The 18,113-nt window shown below is 43.0% G+C and overlaps 1 protein-coding gene across 1 annotated transcript in view; it reads right to left on the bottom strand.

Annotated features, from left to right (window-relative positions):
* The window catches only part of LRRC8C (leucine rich repeat containing 8 VRAC subunit C), a 77,325-nt gene extending 76,216 nt beyond the window's left edge, over positions 1-1,109 (bottom strand). Inside the window, exon 1 of the mRNA XM_058538476.1 lies at positions 993-1,109. The gene's annotated coding sequence lies outside the window, so the exon portion shown is untranslated. The remainder of the gene's footprint in view (positions 1-992) is intronic.
* Positions 1,110-18,113: the final 17,004 nt, after the last annotated feature.

The following is an 18,113-nucleotide window of genomic DNA, read 5'->3' as shown; positions in this document are numbered from 1 at the left end:
TACTTTAAGGAGGATGAGGACTTGAAAGTGTTTCCTAACTGGTTTGCTGGGAGTTGAAAACGCTGAAAAAGAATTTGAAACCAAGTGAAGTTTGGCCTTAACACTCTGAAATATCCGTCCCGGGATGTGGGCTAGGTGTCTGTGGTTGTTCAAAGCTAGGTACGGTGCGAGGTTCTGGAGGAAGTGTAATCTGATGTACACCGGCAAGCGCGCGGTGGGGGAGGGAAGAATTAGCTGAGAGGGAAAAGAAAGGAATTAGCGTCTACAGAGCACATCCTAAGGTTCCGAGTTGCTAACTCCATCCAGAACCACCTCGTTGCTGGGAACCAGCTGCAAAGGGAAAGACCGCCGAGCCTGGGTTTGGTTGAAGGCAGCGGGTCCTGGCCTCTACCGCCGGCCTAGACACCTGGCTTCTGGGGCCCGCCCGATCCGGCTAAACCCGCTCTTCCCTCTGGTCCTGCAAAGGAGCAGACATCGCGCTCTCGTTCCCTTCGGAGACCTTCAAATTCCTTCCTCTCCTCCAAAGTGCTAACTTCAGGGGCTCAGGGGTAGCAAGGGGAGAGCAGATCAGAAGGGACAGGCCCTAGGGTCTCAGGGATTTTTAAGGTAGGAAGAACGAGGATGGCCCCCGGCCGTGGCCGCGTTTCCTTCTCATCCTACACCAGCTGTCCCCCTCGCCCCCCCACCCCCGCCCCCAGCCAAGTCCGCAGAACCTGCCGCACTGTGCTTGGCGCCGGGGGTCCCTCGCCCGGGCGCTGGGGCTGCCCTGGGATGGCTGGGGTAGGGGGTTGGCGGGTCCCTGAGCCCTAGCAGCGGATGGTTCCAAGGACCACACGTTGGGCGGGCGACCACGTTCTGCCTGCCCTAGAGCAGGGAGAAGGCAGGGTCGCGAGCCAGGCGGGGCCCGTCCTGGCTCCCGCGCACCTAGCGGACCGAGCCCGCGGTCCTCTGCGGGCCGCCGCTCTCCATCCCTCCGCGGTCCCCGCCCTTACCTCTGGGCGCGAGGGTGCCGGCTGGGGAGGGCGCTGGGGAACGGCGAGCTGTCTCCCGGCCGGCTCAGCGACGGCCAGCGACGGCGGGGTCGCCCGCGGGGCCGCTGCTCATGGCTTGTCGCGCCCGGAGCACTGCGGCCGCGGCCACGGCGGCGCCTTCCTCCTAGTCCTCTTCGCGGGCTCCGAGCCGGGACGCAGCTAACGCCCCAGCCCCGCAGCCCTCCTCCCCTCCGCCTCCCCGGCCGCGGCCGGAGCCGCCTCCAGCGCCGCCCCGCGCGCCGCCCGGCCAGCGGCAGCCAGCGCCGCCCAGCGCCCGGCCCCGGGGTCGCCGCTGCCGCCCGCCAGCCCACTCGGCGGTCCCAGTCCGCTGTGACGCAGGCCGCCGTGGCCGGGAACTTCCTCCCCTGCAGAGACCACCCCGCGCCCGGGACCAGCCAGCGAGGGCTGCCGCCGGCCGCCGGGGACTTTCTTCAGGACGTGGACAAAATCCTCCCGCCGCTGTCCGGCGGGGCCACTCGGCCTCCCAGACGCCCACCTGGCGGCCTCTGCCTGGGGAGTTGGCTGCCTCTACTACCTTCCCCCTCATCCTTAACAATGCGCGGAAAACCCGAGGCTTGTCTGCGCTCAGCGTCCGCTCCACTACCGCAGCTCCTCCCCTGGGTAAGTTAGAGAGGAGCAGCTACCACTAAAAATAGCCCTTCTGGGAACTCCTCTGAAGGCCTGGGGTCAGGATAGGATAATCCCTCCTCGTTAGCTCCCTCTCCCCACGAGAACAGAAGGGTGGGAGGCGGTGATGGGACGCACGGAGGGAGACGAGAAGGAGAAAGGCAAAAACGAATTTCCCTGGACGTGAAGCCAACGAGCCCCTTGACCCCCGAGTCTCCCCTCCGGCAGGAACCACCGTGTTCCTGGACACTGACAGGCAGGCTCCCTGATCTCTCAGCTGCAGGTTCTAGGGAAGCTGAAATTGAATGCTCCGCCTACAATTTCTTGCTGTGCATAAAGGAGTTGACGCTGCGCATTAAAGCCACCTGTTGTTTAAAGAGGATGGGGGAGGGGCTCTCCCTTATCTGTTGATCTGAGCCCTGCTTTTCTTCTCCACATTCTCCTATCCAATTTCAGGATGAAAACGCCAACTCTACCTTGTTGAAAGCTGACAGCTATCTGTATGGAAAATCTTCTGCTCAGTGAAAAAATGTAGACAAGATGACTAAGTAGTATAAAGTCTCTGAGATGCCTCGTCAATACTATTCTAAGAGCACCAAAAATTAAACTAGTGCTCTGTCCTGGCAGTGGGGGAAAGCCAGCTGCACCTGAGTAGAGCAATTAATAGACAACTTATCGTCTTTCACTAGTTGGTTTGTTCTTACACAGCAACCCTTAAGAAAACAGGCACCTCATTTTACCCTATTTCTGTTTCAAAGCCAAAATGAAAAGAAAATTTGTCCAAAAATTGTTCTCTTGGGCTTTTACCTGCTTTTCCCCCACTTGTCCGACAAAGTACTACACTTTTTCCAATTCCGGTACTGTTGTTGGGTCTTTCCCAGAAGACACCTTAGACCCTCTGAGGCCTTAGGAGATGACACTAACACCAGTCTTAGTAAACCTAGATCAAGACAAAAATCTAGGATGGGGCCTTCCTCCTAGATGGCAGGTGGAAAAATTCCTTCAGAGTTCCTGGGGAAAAGGCAGAGGCTGACTTTAGCAGTTTGCTAAAAAATGTGACTCCATTGCGAGCCATCAGGTGCTATCTGAGGTGGCTCCAGCTCCTGAACACCTTACCTGGATTTAAACACTCAGTGAGGCAAGTCAACCTCCTGTGGAGGGCTTGATTCTGCAAGTGCTTTCTGAGTGCACTTCAATCCTCCTTGTACTGTTGGCCCCCTGACCTCTAGCTTAGGCATCCCTCAAGTGCTCCCTCACAACCCAGTGTCAAGGAGCCATTCAACGCTAGACTTTGGACTCAGGTGAACCAGGAATAAATCCCTGCTCTTCCTGTGTAAATGTAGGGATGTTACTGACACTTTTTATTTTTTTCCGTCATCAGTCTATAAATATAGTCCTATGAGTTGCTGTAAGAAGTAGATAAGATGCTGAAAGCACCAAGAACAGTACCACGCACTTCATAAGTACTGACTAAACGGTAGCCGTTGTTGTACTTAACTGCTCTTCATTGCCATGAAAGCAAAAGGACCAGGAACAGCAACAGAGTTTGGAAATGGGATTTGAATCCCTGCAAGTTAAGTCCCTCCCTCCCCAGGCGCCACCACCAGCTCTCAGTTGCTTAATGGCAATACTTTTGTCTGATCTGTGCCTGCTCTCTGATAGGGTGAACTGGACAGTTCTACATGGAGTCGGGTGATTCACATGCACACTGAAGGCTGAGAGGCACTAGTCTGAAAACCACCGTGTTATACTGCTTAGGTCTCCTTTCCTTACTTTATAGCATGTAAACCTTAAGTCTAGTCACCTCACCTCAGTCAACCTAACTCAAATCAACATGCATGCTTCTCAAGGCCTCAGTAAAGTGCCAGGCGAATCAGCAATCAGCCAACTTCTGTGAGTGCTGGACCCTGAGGATCTCAAAGAAGTATAACGCTTATTCCCTGACATCAAGGTTTTCACAGTTCATGGGAGAGGGAATCAAGCATGCACATAAATCAGAATAATCTATTTTGAACTACAAGTGGTTGAAGCTCAGAGAAAGGAGAGGGTACTCTGGACTAGATGAACTGCGTATACAGAGCCATCATCCTGACCTTTCACTTAATACTCAATTCTTTAGGCCAAAGTTTGACATTCTAGATGGTCTTCCAGAGTGAGTTCCCACCCTTAGACTCCACATGGTTACAAGTTAACCATGTACTGGTTGACAATAGGGAACATAAGTGGATCTTTCTAGGCTGTGCAGAACCATGGTAAGGGATTTGGAACGATACAGATCTGAGCTCAAATCTTGGGTCACTAGCTACGTGACCCTGAGCTTCTTAATCTCTGAACCCCAGTTTCCTCATCGGTCTATTGGAACATCAATATCTACTTTGTAGGGTTGTGGTGAGACTTAGAAAGAATATCTGCAACCTCTCTGTGGGTTGTATGGAAATGGTAATTATATTACATTGTTGTTTTGTTGTTAGCTACAAGAAAATGCAGGCTGGGCTATATCATTCCTTGAAGGCATAATTCAAAAGCCTTCTCTGTGAAGTCTTTGCAGGCTGCAGACAAGTGTCATTCTCCCTTCCTTGTGCTCCCACTGCACTCAGTTGGAACCTCTGTTTCAGCACTTACTGTGATGTGCTGCCATTTGGCTCTTTACATTTTTGCTCCACTACCACATCTTTCTTCATCTCTATAACACCTAGCATAGAGCCTGAAAGAAGGAATTTTATACTGTTTCAATTTCTTGCACTGGTTCTGACTTTCGGTATAGTTTGTATTAAACTGCGGGCTCTAGAACCTGAATCCTTTAGCTCATAAAGAGTTTATGCTACAATTATGTATATGTATCTGCTTAAACCTTGATTTTTTCAGTGCTGGGCTTGTTTTTTAAGACCAACCTGCTCTGCTTGTTTTGTTGGTATTTGATGTCAGTTGATCCTGGCCTAGTAATAGCGAAAGTAAAATCTAAATTCTAAACCAAAACACCCGCAGAATTTTACGCAGCGTTCTCTACCCACTGTGTGCACATCTGCTCCCCAGACGGTTTCTGTGCTTTGTAGGAAGGTCCTGAGCTAACAGGAAACATTGTTGTTTTAAGTTTAGGCTGTTAACACTGTTGCAACCAATAGCACCTTCAGAATTAATAGCTGCCAGACAAAACCCACCTTTAGCAACAGTTTTGAAATCCTTGACTTAGTGCCATTAAAAATGCTAGGACAGGGAGAATAAAAGCTCTCCTAGAGAATGTTCTGTGTGCAGGAAGTTCCCCAAGAAGTAATGTGGTCAAATGTGGTCTTGACCCTAAAATGGCAGTTGAATTTGTGCCAAGGGAGAGAGTGGTGGTGCTGAGAACCTAAAAATAGGATACTACAAAACTATGGGTCAAATTCTTCTAAAATCAGCCCTGTATATTTTAAACCACCACCCCCCCATCCCCCGCCAAGATAGAAGTAGTTGGTCCCAGTAACCTGTGAGATATTCTTTGGAAATAATAATAATAATCAATAAGCACTTACTAGGTGCATACTACATTGCTAAGTAAGTACTAGCTTTGTATGTATTGCCTAATTTAATCTCCATAGCTATCTGTTAGGTAGGCAGTGGTATTTTCTCCTACTGACAGAGGAGAAAACTGAGGCACATAATAATCAAGTAACTAGCCAAGGTCATATGACCAACGAGTGGAAGAATTAGGATTTGGACTCAGGCAAGTCTAATTTCAGAGTACTCAATCAAATGGAAAAGGAATATTTATTTTTAAATTGTCTCCATCAAGTATATTCAGTAAGGTTAATGATGCACTTTTTCAGTAGTTTTTGAAATTGGATTCATTTGTGCTTTTCCCAATAGCATACTCACATCCTAAACGTGCCTTCAGGGCCGACCCCGTGGCTTAGCGGTTAAGTGCGCGCGCTCCGCTGCTGGTGGCCCGGGTTCGATCCCGGGCGCGCACGGAACCGCCGCTTCTCCGGCCATGCTGAGGCCGCATCCCACATACAGCAACTAGAAGGATGTGCAGCTATGACCATACAACTATCTAGTGGGGCTTTGGGGAAAAAAAAATAAATAAAATTATTTAAAAAAAAAAATGTGCCTTCATGAGGTGATTTTACAGCTTACTCTTTAATTAAAAAGCATTTTATGACTGAAAGCAAACTTCTTAATGAAAGATCAAGTGTCTGTGGCTCTGAGTTTAAGCAATATGAAATATATGAGGCAGAGAGCCTCATTCTTAGAATTATTGTTCACATGGGCCAATGATAAGTAACCTTCACATGATAGATATGTAGTATAAGTTTAAAATAAAAGATAAGTTTGACATTCTCAGGAGTGACTTTTTTTTGCACCTAAATATCACTGCTATAACTGCATTACTAGATAATATTTGCTTGCTACTATTTGTTAAGCACATACAGCCACTGATCTAAGAATGCTACATGTATTAACTTATTAGTTAAATCTACAAATGATTGGCTCTATACATGAAGTGAATTATTATAAAGATAATGAAACACTCTTAATGGGTTTAGAACATCCTTATCTATTTTTAAAAATACATTACGATATACTTCTTAAAGAAGGTAACTCATTTATCCCAGGAGTCAAAATTTTCAGTCTTTTCTTAACACCATATCTTATTATGCATATAGAAGATACCATAGAACATCTCAGATCACAGTTTAACATTGACTTGCTTCAAATTTCAATGACATCAGCCCTGACAAAGCACCTAATTTCAAGCCTGAGGAATTTCTTCTTTCTTTTGACGAAGAAGCTCCTCTCTCTGAGGCATGAAGATCAACGGCTCAAGAAATTTTATCAGGGTAGTGAAATTGAAGATGCTCTTGTTACTCACATAAACATGACTCTCTCTTTGGAAAATTATCATGAGTGGCGCTTTGTATGCTTAGAAAATGCTACAACCATGCCCAGATGCTGTCTCCTTAAAACCACCACCCATACTGATACAAGATACATTTTCCTGAGCCTTTTTAAAGTTCAGTTATTATTTCCAGAATTCACTCATGTTGTTTACCCCTCTAGGAAAAAAACAAAAAGAAAGCCTGTTGCCCTCTCAGTATCAATGACAATGATCATTAATGCTCACTTTTATTGCTATGAGTGAAAAGAGCATGAACTGGGATTAATGAGACCTGGGTTCCAGGTGTGCCTCTGCCGTTGACTAACTGTGTGACTTGGGACAAGTCTCTTAATATCTTTGGGTCCTCAGTCTCTATATCTGAAATGAAGGGGTTAGAATGGGTGATTTCTTAGGATTTGTTCAGTGTTAAAACTTTCACATAGATCTTAAAATGTACATATTTATCCTTCCTAGATTTCAGTAAGTAATGGATATAATCACCAACTTGTAATCAAGGAAGAAAGAAGGCATCCAGGCTGCTGTCTATGGGAAATCTGTCTAGAATAGGGAAGACCAGTCAGGCAGCATCTTCCCAAAGAACCTTTATCTTCCACCATCCACTGCCGGTGAAATAGAGCCATTCCTCTACTGAGGCATTTTCAAGCAGCTTTCTGAGGAACTCTACCCTTTGACTATCCTGAGAAATAGGGGTCTATAGGTCAAATTCACTTGGGGAATGTTATATCCCTCTTGGAGATTCACAGTGCATATTAACATGCCTGGGGCTGTAAGACCTGCATTAAAAATACTTGTTTAACTTTGCTGAACCTAGCATTTCTCTAAGTTCTTTTGACCATGGAACTATTTCCTTTGTCACATCTATCAACATTCCAAGAAGAATAAAATCTCTCAGAATAGAATATTTAAATTGTTATTCTAGAGTTAAAGACTGCAGAATCTTCATTTTTCTCCTTGGCAAGAGAAGGGAATTATAGGCCCTATTAACTCATTTAATGAATGCCTACCAAGATAAGCCCTCTTGGTAGATGTTTTCTGCAGCTATTTTCCTTACAAACATCAGCTATAATAGAGTGCCTGTCATCTTTAGTAGGACAAAGAGCACCCATTCTCACTGGTAATAGTGTAGCCTTATTCCTTTTTATACTGAAGAATAGTTCCCTCGCTTTCACATATGCTGATTTGCCTCTGGGTTCTTTGACATCCTTTTAGAAATAGTTGAAGCTAGTGTAAGACAAAGATACATTTTGAACACTCAAAGGAATGGCATAGAATAGTTTATTTATTGATGACTGTTGGGAGACAATTCTCCGTGGTCTCTGATATTTCTGTACATCTTGTGAGCAAGGCACTGACTGCCCTTTCTTCCAGACTAAATTTTTTAAGGATATTTGTATAGTGAATAGCCATCGAAGATAGAGATAATATCTCCCTTTAGAGCAAAAGGCAAGCATATTTACTGTCCAGTGTAATAATAATATTATAATGTTTCTCTCCAGAGCAAAGGGCAGGCATACTTACACTCATTATAAAAGGTTCACATTCCCTGAGCTCATGGTTCCTCTCCTGTAACACAACCTACTGTGTGTGAAGGTGCTATCTGGCCCTCTTTGCATCTTCTCTTGGGAATTGGGGCTCCAAGAACTGACACAAAAATGCTGATACTCTGGCTCCTGCTATTGCTGTGAGTAATAAACTTTCTTTCATCTCTGATCCAGGAGTTTCATGTGTTCTATCAGCATCTGAGAAACTGACATGCTAATTTTTTCGTTGCAAGGAGAACAAAGTCTCAGACCTTTCACAGTTCTTGATAATAACTGGCTTTTTCCTCCCTATGAGTTGGACATGGGTAGAATAACTTATACCCTTGGGTGTTCTCCCTCCTGAATCATCCCTGGTCTTGTGAATCTTCTCTCCCATGCATGCTTTTCTACCCCTGTTGAGCATTTATAGTCATCCATCCTCATTTCTGAGGAGCATTCAGTAGAGAGAGATTAGAAGTGATGCACTCTGATTTTGGAATTTCAAAGAAAGGCACTATGAATTTCTGTCCAGCATGATAACATTTCATTACAATTATTAGAAAATATTTTACGTTTTATCTTGTTTTTAAAAAAGAATTTAAAATTTAATCTTCAATGAAAAGGAAGTACCATCTTACATGAAGAATGGATGTGTGTGTGTGTGTGGGGGGCATTCTTCTTAGTTTATTGCACTGATTGCTTCCAAAAGCAATGTAGAAAGAGGAAAAGACTAGAGTTCACATACGATAAATTGCTTCATTTGACCAAAGGGAGGATGCTTTTTCCACAACATGAAAACGACTGCGGTCTCATTTAAGAGTCTGAAAACGTCCAGATTTCTTGAATGTCCCCAATAGTCTTCAGCTTGTAAAATGCTGCTGACAACAGTCTGCTTATATCTGATCTGATGTCATTTCATATTAACTCTTGATTTCATTGGCTAAACCAGAACTCAAAATTATGCTTTCTGTAATAAGGCCTCTGATCATTTGCTTTGAAACAAACATTTTCTCATTGAAAGGTTTTCAGGGACTTTAGAATATCACAATAATCAGCTTGGGAACAATCTAGTTTGGAAATTTTAAGAGGTAGGCTGATAACTTGCCACAGTGATTTGAACATCACAAATAGGGTAGTAAACTAACATTTGTTGAGTACTCTATGCCAGGTGTGGTTTAAAGCATTTTACATGTATTACTTCATTTAATCCACCTAACAAACTATGAAGTAGGTACTATCACTGTCCCCATTTCACAGGTAGGGAGGCTGAGGCACAGATAGGTAATGTCACTTGCCCAAGGTCATGCTGCTATGAAGTGGCAGAGCCAGGAATGGAATCTGACCAACCTAACTCCAAAGCCCACACTCTTACCACTCCCTTTCTGCCTTATAAGAATTTTTTAAACTGCTGGAAAATGTGATTTTTTTCCTGGAATGCTTAAGAGAAATAAACATTAATTTTCTTGCTTCTTTGGAGTTTTATCTCTAGATCCTTATCTTCCCAGATAGGATTTTTCTTCATTTCTCTATAAGGGATATATTTCAGAACCATTAAGGGTAAATTATATCCATCATCAACCGATGTTGACTGAGAAGAGAGGTATTTTGTAGCCCATTTTGAGTAGAGAGCCACTCCAGTTAAGCCACCTTGAAATCTTCCACATAAGCTTTTGATGTGTCTCAAACTCCTACTATAAGATACATTTGAAAAATCTTTTAGTAATTTGAAACAAATACACAATAGATGTTGAGTGTTTGTCTTTAAGTCTGTATCCAGAGAAGGAGGAAAAAGCAACAATATTTTAAGTTATCAGTTCTTTACTTGGGCAAGCTTTACTTTTTTGTGATCAGGAGTGGTGTTACTACCAGCCACCAAATCACCTACAATTGCCACAGTCCCCAGATGAGCACATTGTGACCCTTTCTAGACTAAAATCATATCACAATGCTTTTCCTCAAGTTAGACTGGTAGCTTATCCCATCCAATCTCCCAAGGAGCGTGGAGGTGGAGAACAGTGGGGGTCTTCTGAGGACTTTAAGGGGAAAGGAATTTTTAAAATCTTGGATGATTATTTCTTAGAATGATGAGGAAATCACTCAATGTACAGCATTTATAGACTGCTGCCCAGCCTCTGAAACTCCAGAATGATTTCTGAAAGCTAGTGATAAGAAGGTTTCATGTAAAACTCTGCAATGTTAGATCTGTTCAGTGTTCTGGCCACTGAAGACGAATGGTATGGTACAAATTTCAGATATAAAAGCAAGATTCACTTCTGTGTCCTCTGCCACCACTTTCACAAGAAAATGAGGGAGTTGTCATGCTGAATGACTTTTGTGGAGATTGGTGGGTGTTTTTCTCTCTTCCTGTCAAGGCCTTGAAGAACCAAGACTTCAGTGGAACTTTCTACCTCTCAAATCTGGAGTGAATCTAGAGGTTCAAGAGAAGCAAGTATGAATCCATCTCCTGATCTTTGTGAGACCTCAGGTAGCTGCATGGAAGTTATATGATTCCTTAGCTAAAAGGATTTGAATTTATCTGGATTTTAACTTGTATTGTGTGTTCTCATAACTTATATGTTAACTGAATGCCTATGTAGCCAACGTTTTTTGGCAAAATCACCTTCCTAAGTGTTGTAATATTTGCTCTGAGGAAACCCTCTACTCAAATCTGCACATGCCTTCGGTGGCTTTATAGCTCTCTCCCACCTTCTGGATTTTGTCCCTGTCTTTATACTACCTTCTAATGTCTCTCACTCCCCTTTTCTCCTCTCTTCACTTTCTTCCAAATTCCATTAGTCTTTAAATGTCCTATTCAAATCCTATTTCCATAAAGCTTTTCTAACACTTTCTTTTCTGTAATCTCTTACAGTAATTAGTCATCTTTTCGTCTTCCATAGTCGTGAGAACTTGGATAAGTTGCTTAACCTCTCTGAGCCCGAGTTTCTCCATAGATAAATCGGGATAATTACAGTACCCACTTTATAGTGTGGTTGTGAGGATTAGATGGTTTAATACATGTGTCTTAGTACAGCATCTGACACATTGTAAACATGCAATAAATGTTAATTTTTATTAACATTTAACAGCTAATTACGTCTTTTCTTTAACACTTTTACATTTTTTTCTTTGTTTCCTATATAGTTGAGGTTCAAAAATTATTTGTTGACTTAATTATTTTAACATAAGGTCAAAGGAGGAGTTTTTCTTTCAAGTTTTTTAAAGTATATGGACAAACATGAAGAGCTGCCAGTTGCTAGTTTTCTTAAAAGTCAACATCTTGTAGCTTGATAGATAATAATAATTTTTAAAAAGTAAACATTATGAGTACTTACTGCCTGAATAAACTATATATATATAAACTTTTACTATTTCATTTCTATTTCAATTTAACATATCACTCGTGATACATTAAAATAATCACCATTTCTCCCATGAAATTTTTTTGAAAATTTAAACCCATGAAATTTTTTTGAAAAATTCTTATCTGAAATATCTGTCATATTGCAGAACTTATGTCTATATAAGCAATTCACTGTCTTAGTTTTAAAACTACTCAGCCATTAAAAAAAGATGAAGTCTTGCCATTTGTGACAACATGGATGGACTTTGAGGGTGTTATGCTAAGTGAAATAAGTCAGATGGAGAAATACTGTATGATTTCACTCATATGTAGAAGATAAAACAACAACAACAGCAAACAAACACATAGATACAGAGAATAGATTGGTGGTTACTGGGGGGAGGGGAAGGGGAGCGGGAGGAGGGTAAAAGGGGTAAAGGGGCATATTTGTATGGTGACAGATGGTAACTAGACTTTTGGTGGGGAACATGATGTAGTCTACACAGAAGTTGAAATATAATGATGTACACCTGAAATTTAAATAATGTTATAAACATTATGGCAATAAAAAAAAAGATTAAAGAAAAAGAATATACTTGGTTTTTGTCCCTGGTTCCTGGTACAGAGTTCCTAAAACCTTTGGAATTTTCTGAGCGATTGGAGTGTCTTTGTTTAGTTAGTGAGGTGACTCATGTGGGCCTCTAGATAGCTTCAGGATGGGGGATGGACATCAGAAAGACCAACCATGTGATTAGAGTGTTGAAACTTTGGGCCAGCGTGACCTGGGGGGTGGTGGGGGGCAGGGCTGGAGATGAGTCCAATCATGTGGCCATTGATTTAATCAATCATGTCTACATAATGAAACCTGAATACAAAGCTTGGACACTGAGGCTCAGTGGAGCTTTCCAGTTGGTAAACTTATAGATGTGCCCAGAGGGTACCATGCCCTGACTCCATGGGGAGAGGGCATAGCTCTGCGTTCTCTCCTAGACCTCACCCTAGACATGTCATTTTGCTGCTCCTGAGTTGTATCCTTTATAATAAAGCTGTAACCATAAGAATAGCACTTTCTTGAGTTCTGTGAGTCATTCTAGTGAATTATCAAAACTGAGGGGGTCATGGAGCCCCCGCATTTGTAGCCAGTTGGGCAGAGGTGTAGGTGGCCTGGGGACCTCTCAAGACTTGTGGCTAGCATCTGAAGTGAGGGCAGTCCTGTGGGGGACTTTGCCTTTAACCTGTGGAGTCTGTGCCAATTTTGGGTTGTCAGTGTCAGAAGCAGGTTGGGGTGGAAACAGAACAGAGACAGTATTAAGTAGCTATTACTGGAATCTACAGAAATAGATCAAGTCACCAGAGCATGATTTTGTATATCATAGCTGTAATGGAAAGATTGATTTACTAAAAGCCTCCCCAGGACCACAAAATGATAATACTGCTTTCTCTAATCTATCTTACATGGAACCTGTTAGGATGGCCTCATACTAGGGAATCATGTCTGTGAATCATTTGAAGACAAGAGGAGTCAAAATATTTTGACTAGCCCAGGGCAAGGTATTTGGAATGCATTGTGATCTATGATCTTAATTCCATGGGGTCCTGGCAATGGTTTATTTTGGCAGAAGACAACGTAAGTGTCCTTCTCCACTTAATTTCTCTGAGAAACACTCCACCTAGACAAGGCAACTGAGCCTGGCTGATGAGTTACAAGTAAATGGGTATGTTCTGTGTGAAGATTTGGAATCCTCTGCACTGTCTGCATCCTCAGTAGCAATTCTGAGAAGCATCAAGCTGCTAGTGCTGTGATAGTGGTTATGGGAGGAGGAAGGGCATTGTCTATCTCTTGTTCACCAACCTATCTGTTTCCAATTTTGGCAGTAAAACATAGCAACAGAGGGAAAGAAAAGAGAAGCCAAAAGGCATTGGACACCTATTGCCCACCAGGCTCGGTATGAATGCTTTTACTTAAGTTAGCTTTGTTCACCCTCATAACCTCTCCGAGGAGGAGGTATTGTCATCCCCACTTTATAGACACTCAAACGGTGGCTCCGAGTTCCCTGAGGTCTCAGATCTCATCAGTTAGAGAACAAGTGTTAGCATTCAGGGCTGCCTGGATCCAAATTTAAACTCAACACTCAACTTGACTGCAGAGTTTCCAGCTTTGGGCCTCACTCTGGCATGCCCGAGTCACACTCTGGATTAGAAAAGCAGAAAAAGGTTATCTCTTCCCCCTAAACCTGGGAGAGGGATGGTTTTATCAACCCTTAACTTAGGCTAGAGTGAGCTCCTGAGCCAATCTTCTCCACACAAGTCAGAGATTGCCACTGGCAAGACAACACTGCAATCTTGCAGGTTTTTCTCTCAGCATTCTCTCTTTTAGGCAAATTGGTGCTAATTCAGGGGCAGGTGGGAACAAGTAATCATTACCGCCTCATGGAGACGTCCTTGGCACAGCTGCCCAGGGCACACTCTGGTGTGTATACAGAATGCTGCCCCCCCAACCCCCCTGAATTAACTCTGTCTAGTTGTGAGTAGTCAGCAGTGCCTCTTCCTGCAAGGCTCCTTTATGGTGCCCCCTCTGTCCACCAGAAGATCTGCTAGAAGGCTCAAAATGTGCTGAAACCACACTGGGAAGATGAGGCTGGGGCCCTGCATTACTGTCTATTTGTCATTAGTAAGGGGCCCTTCCTAGCATGGTTGGCTGGAGACTTAACACTGGAGGGCCTGGAATGTAGTGCCCAGTCCCCTGGTGGAGGACGCTGAAAGGAGTAGGACAAGATGTGCTGACCTTCGCAGTCTCACTTAGCCACCAGCAGGGCGGGCAGCCTCGGACAGCATCTCACCTGTCCAAAATTTTGAAGAGCCTGTGGACTGGAGCCTGGGCTGCAGAGAACACCTCGGGCTGACACAGTCTCCCTCCCGTCTCCTAAGGTTTCACAGCAGTTGATTTCCCATGGAAACAAGCAGAAATCTGTTTTAATCATCTGGCATTTTTAGTTTCCTAATTTGTATGGGAACCCAGAGATACAGACATATGGTACATTCATTATCCCAGAAAGCTACAGCTGAAAGAAAAATAGTTAAAGCCAGTCTTAAAACTGGAAAGCTTCAGCATATGCCTTCAAATTACTTTCCTTAATCTCAGAAACTGTCAACAATGCTGCCAAAAGAGTTGTTTCTGTTTCAACTCAGGACTTCTAGCAGGATTTACATTTGAATGCTGGTGTGTGCTTCCCCCACAGCACAGCACAGCCAGCCAGCTCTTGTGGTTGCATAGGAAGCCCCCTCTCGCCTCCTGAACCAGACTGAGAGCACGGAACCAGTGAGCACTGGCTGAGTTCTAACCCTGACTCCTGCACTTACTAGTCCTGTGACCTTGGGCTATAAACTGAGCTTCTCTGTGCCTCATTTTCCTCATCTGAAAATTTCAGTCATTTAACAAATACTTATTGAACATCTATTTTGTGGCATACACTGTTCTAAAAACTGGGAAGACAGCAGTGAAGAAAATAGGATCCCTACCTTTGTGGAGTTGAGATTCTATTTGGAGGAGACGAACAATGAAACTAGTAAAACAAATGAGCAGAATGCACAATATGTTAGCTGGTGATAAGGGTTATGGAGAAAGATAAAGCAGGGGAGGGGAGTATTTGGGCAGCACAAGCATAACTTTAAAATAGGCCAGTCAGGGAAGTCCTCACTGAAGAGGCGGCAGTTGGAGAAAGGCCTGAAGGGGGTGTGAGAGTGAGCTGGCAGATATGGGATGAAGAGCCTTTAGGGTAGAGGCCCTGAAGTTGGAGACTATCTGCAGTTTTTGAGGAACAGCAAGATGTCCAATATGACCAGAGTCCATGAGCGTGGGGCTTTAGGGGTCACTGAAGAGAATTTCACTGGGGTCACTCTCATACTGGAGGGTTTTGAGCAGAGAGGATAGGATCCAAGTTGTGTTTGGGTAACTCTGGCGGCTGTGCTGAGAGTAGACTGAACGGGGACAAAGCTAGAATACCATGGCAGTAATCGGAGGTAGGCCCTGTGATGGTTTGGACCAGGGGAATTGTCATTTGGTGGTGAGAAGTGGTTGAATTCCAGCTAATACATTATTTTGAAGGTAGAGCTGACAGGATTTGCTGACAGATTGGATGTGGGGTGTGAATGAGAGAGAAGTGAAGGATTTCTTCAAGGTTTTTAGCCTGGTTATCAGGACGAATGGAGTGCCCATTTTCTGCGATGGGGACTAGTATAAGAGGAACAGGTGAGGTGGGATGGCAAATCTGGAATTCAGTTTTGAATACGTTAAGTTTGAGATGCCAATTAGATATCCAAATGGGTAAAATGAAAACATGTTACTTATTGAACAACAAAACTTATCAAATGAAATAAATCTAAAAGAACTACTGCTTTTGTCTTCAAGAAAAATGAGTAATCTCTGCTGATTCCTCTGTGGTGAGAAGCTGAGATGATTGAGAAGTAAATAACTCAGTTTCAATGCTTTCCTAGCATGGCAATATTGTCTCCTTGTAGTTAATTATCTAATGGGATTTCAAAAGTTCACAAATTTAAAGGTAAAGAAAGGTCTTGTCACTGCGGCATACATTATAGAAAGTACACATCCACTGGCCAATTTAGTTGGTCCTTTTGGGAAAGTTACACAGTGCAGTGGTCTGAATGTTTGTGTACCCCCCAAAGTTCATATGTTGCAATCCTAATGCCCAGTGTGATGGTATTAGGAGGTGGGGTCTTTGGGAGGTGATTAGATCATGAGGGTATAGCCCTCAAGAATGGGATTAGTGCTCTTATTAAAGAGACCCCAGACACTTCCTTGCCCCTTCCACCTTGTGAGGACACAGCAAGAAGTTGGCAGTCTGTAATCCAGAAAAGGGCCTCCACCAGAACCTAGCCATGTGGGTGCCATGGTCTTGGACTTCCCAGCCTCCAGAACTGTGAGAAAAAAATGTTTGCTGTTTATAAGCCACCTAGTTTGTGGTATTCTGTTATAGCAGCCCAAAAGGACTAAGACACATAGGCTAGAGTTGGAAAGGGAATATTTATGACTGAGGGTGTAGAGAAGACCATGGGGAAGAGAATGCTTCCATTCATATTGCTTTGAAGAAGATTTCTGGGCCCCTCATGGAGGAGGCTATGAATGCTGGAGTCAAGTTGTGTAGTGGGAATTATAATAACTAGCTTGCAAGGATGCCCAGTGCTTGGCTCATAGTAGGACTCAATGAATCTTAGTTCAGTTTCTTTTTCTTAAGGACAAGAACTCTGCATGATTAATCTTTGTACTCTTAGTAGGTACATAATAAGTATACTTATTTCTAGACCTGAATTCAGTCACTTTATATATTAATGTTTCTAAGGTACTGGAGACTTAAGGGTCAGGTCAAGGTGAAGTTTACACTTTAATCTAGAGCAGCACTACCAAGTAGAAATATGTGAGCCAAATAGGTAATTTTAAGTTTTCTAGTATTCACATTTTAAAAAGTAAAAAAAAAAAAAAGCAATGAAATTGATTTTAATTATGTTATTTAACCCAATACAACCAAAGTATTATCCCTTCGACATGTAATCAATATAAAAACATTGATATATTTTATTGGTTTTAATGAATTCTTTGAAATCCAGTGTGTATTTTACACCTAACAGAACATCTCAATTCAAACAAGCTCCATTTCAAGAGCTTAACAGCCACATGTGGCTAGTGGCTATCAGATTGGACGGTGCAGTTCTGGCAGCAATAGGGAGGTATTTTTCTCTTGTCCTTTATGTTTTTGTGAGCCTGACATTTGAATGCAGAAACATGGTCTGTTTTCAGTCAGTCAGGCTCAGATATTAACTTGTTCCTTTGCTTTATGCATCAGGCAGTTATGTGGATGCTATTCCTGAACACACTGGAACCAGAGGCTCTCAAACTGTCTTTGTGCACTAACCACCTGGAAAGGCAACTTGCCCTGTGGGTCTCCTGCTCCAACTGTTCTCACCTCCCACAGGTAGAAGCACAATCCAATAAAAACCACAAAGGAAAGATCCAACAACACAACTTTGGCTTCTGTGGGTGGTCATCTTAATGGTGAGATTTAAAAATGTTACCTTTCTCCGATTTTATGTTAAAAATCTCTCTGATGAAAAAGCATAAAAATAGTGGGAAGTGGGACATAAATAACTTGGAATTGGTGGCAGATGGTCTTCTAGGAAATGACACACATAGGAAATAAAAACAAAGGGAAAACTATCTTGAAAAACATAGAACCCTTAGTCACAGAATAAATGGGACTTTAACTTACATTTCAGTTTACTGAAATGACTTCAAAATAATAGCAAAATACTTTTGCTGACTCAATCATGTTTCTAAAATTTGTCCCTGACTCCAGAATGTTAATGTTGGCACTTAATGGGGAGGGCTACTACAAGCAATTCTCTTCTAAGCACTTTAAATGTATTCATTTATTTAATCCTTATGACAGTCCTGTGCCTTATAATAAACAGGTTTGAATCTCAGCTCTGTCACTTGCTAGTTAAGAAATTCTCTGAGACTCAATTTTCTAATATGAATAATAATGAATCACCTCATAAGATTGCTGTGAAAATTAATTTGCGGTAATGTGTGAAATAAACACAGAACAGTGCTTGAGACAGAGTAAGCTCTCCATAAACATTACTACTATTGTTGGTGACAAATGGTTATGTTACAAATCTTGAGGAAATTGTTTACAAATACAGTC

Source organism: Diceros bicornis, chromosome 4, assembly GCF_020826845.1.
Source record: "Diceros bicornis minor isolate mBicDic1 chromosome 4, mDicBic1.mat.cur, whole genome shotgun sequence".
Lineage (NCBI taxonomy): Eukaryota > Metazoa > Chordata > Mammalia > Perissodactyla > Rhinocerotidae > Diceros > Diceros bicornis.
Note: the sequence above shows the minus strand (reverse complement) of the source record. Positions and strands in the feature narration are given on the sequence as shown.